The following is a 2,800-nucleotide window of genomic DNA, read 5'->3' on the forward strand; positions in this document are numbered from 1 at the left end:
CGGGAACAGCAAGACGTGGATGCTGGCGACGGTGTCACCCACTGCGTTCAATCTGACGGAGTCCATCTCCACGCTGGACTACGCCACCAACGCGATGGCCATCACAAACAAGGCGAAGGTGAACAAGAGCTCCAAAGACTTGGAGTATAGTGACCTCATCAGATTGCGGCAGTACCTTGATGGCTCTGTAGCGCGTGAGAAAGGTTTGGCTGAAAGCTACGAGTCTCAAGTGGCTGAGTTGAGGGCAGATATCGCGGCGCTGAATCGAGAGCTGCTGACGCTCAACGATTCGCAGATGGAGGTGGAGTTGCAGGAGGCGCTTACGGAGCGCGATGCGCTTGTGTCGGAAATGGTATCGAAGCTTGCTGGCGTTGGTGTAGGGGGAGCACGTGCACCGCTTGTATGCTTTTGTGGCACGTGCAAAACGTCACTGTGCTCTATCCCTCTAGGCTCCTACGAAGTAAACACACTTGTCGTGCCGCTGTACGATTTGGTGGGACCACCACCGTTGCTGCAATGCAACCTTCACGTTCTGCTCACCGAGGCCAATGAGGTGATGGTGGTCGTAGAACTTGTGGAACTGCATCATTTGCCTGACTTTGCCACGGACGGAGTGCGCGTATCGATTTGGTTTGAGGGGCAGGCGAGTAGCCGGGTTGTCACTCCCATTGTCTCCTCAAACGGTGGCAACCCGAAGTTCAACTTCAAGCAGGTCTACATTTTCGGCCCCATGACAGACGAGCTTCGGCGCTTCTTTTCCGCCGATGTTTTATATCTACAGGTGGAAGGCATCACGAGTGCCGCTGACGACTCGCTCGAGAGAGATGATGCGGAGGCGCGGTGCCTATCGTAGAAAAACGAACACCTGCTCACTGCCTTGTGTCCTCCTTCTGGGACATGTTAGTGCGGGGCTGCCTTACTATGCGTGCATGCTAAAGAATTCGTGCGCAGCTGATGAACCTCTCAGAGCTTGTAACACCCATTGAACGCGCCTGCTGCACGCCTGTCTGTGAAGTTGTGGAGAGCATGGCTGCCGTGCCTAGCTGAGGGGCCTTTTCTATGCCTTCTTTTGTTTGTTGCACTTTCTGTTCGCGCGTTGCTCCGAACACTAGAGACACAGCGGGCTCTTTTTTCTTTTTCACCCTTGAGCAATGCGCAGATCCGCCGCCGTTACTCCTGATGTTAGAGTCGTGCGTGGCAGTCGGACGGGGCTTTGCTTTCTCTGCTTGTTCTCGCTTCTCCGTTTGCGCATGCTTGCCGGTTGGCACATTTCACTCGACAACCTCACAGTAGCGCCTCTGGAAAAGAAGTAGATACAAATATATATGTATATTTTTTACGACGTGCCCATTTTTGCGCTAGTACGCGAGCTCAACTCCACTCTAGCAGGCCTGTGCGCATCAGAAAACGGAAAGCATCAAAGGTGCGGCCACTCTTCTTTTTCGGCCAGCATGCAGATCTATCTCATCGCTCTTCGCACTGCGCTCAAGTAGTGCGTAGACGCGGCAATTCGATATCCCAGGGGATGCCATGCTGTGCTTTCCTTGGCTCTTGCTGCGGAAGGCGTGTTATTCGCTCCCTTCCACTCTCCCTCAAGCAGCACGCAATTCTCGCTTTGTGCGCGTGCCTCTTTGTGAGTGTGTCACACAGAGCAATGGAGACCGGCTTGCATAAACTCCATACATGTGTGGTTCCTCTACGGATCTCTAACCTCGGTTAACTGACTCTCTTCGCCTCGTATCTCCTCTCGCTTCTTGGGCCAATGCCACTGCTCTTCCATACCGATGCACGCCCACCCGCGCCATCCCACAGCTTTCCCCTACTCATCTTAAGGTCCCCCCCGAAAGCACACCTCTGTCGAGTTTACCGCGGGTGCAGCACGCTTGTTCCCACTCAGCAACACACCCCAACTGGAACAGGAGAGGTGCCGAGTCCTTCCGTTCTCTCTCGGCTGCTTCCTTGACTTCATCTGTTTTTTTCGCTTGCTCTGTCACTTTCTTCTATGCAGCGTTGACCTTTGGCGTTACTACGCTTGCCTCTTGCTGCCTTCGAGCCCTGCTCCAGTGGCCACGGGCATCTCTTTAGCGGCTCGTTCTGCTTAGGTGGCTTCTGGCACGCCAGGCTCTGTTATTCAAGAGGACTCCGCCTCGCGGTACTGCGTCCCAGCACTCCAGTTCGTCGCCACTCACATCAGACGAAAGCTGCCGGCTGAAACCGTTTTCATCGATCACGAAGAGGGAGCCACTAACACCACTTTCTCAGCATCGTTTTATCTGTCCGCCGACCCTGGTGCATGTGCACCACTCGAGTGAACCCTTGAGCGTAGGCGTGTAGCACTCCTTCTTCCCCTCCCCGGCGTTTCCGCCTTGTTGCCCTCATTGTCTTTTTTCGTGCGTTCTGCACACATGTGCCACGTTTCTTTTCCTGACTTCTTGTGACGGAAGAAGGGAACAGGACAAAGCGGCCCAGACAAGAAAAACGCGTGCAGCAACACGCACACAGTGACACCCCGAGAGTCTCCGCTTCATCCCACTCACCCCCAAACACAAGGTTAATTCGATCTATTCAAATCATGTCGGACGATGCAAAGTCCCGCGTGCAGGTCTCTCTCCGCATTCGGCCTGCAAAGAAAGGGGCTCGGCATAGCACTAAGGTTGTAGTGCGCGGTGCCGAGGGCGGTGATGTCGTCGTGGATGACGAGCAAAGGACGAAGCGTGTGTACCACTTCGACCATGTGTTCAGTGGCGGCCAGGCGGAGGTGTTCGAGGCTATCGGGCGGCCGATGCTGAGGGAGGCATAC

This window comes from Leishmania donovani, chromosome 29, assembly GCF_000227135.1.
Source record: "Leishmania donovani BPK282A1 complete genome, chromosome 29".
NCBI lineage: Eukaryota > Euglenozoa > Kinetoplastea > Trypanosomatida > Trypanosomatidae > Leishmania > Leishmania donovani.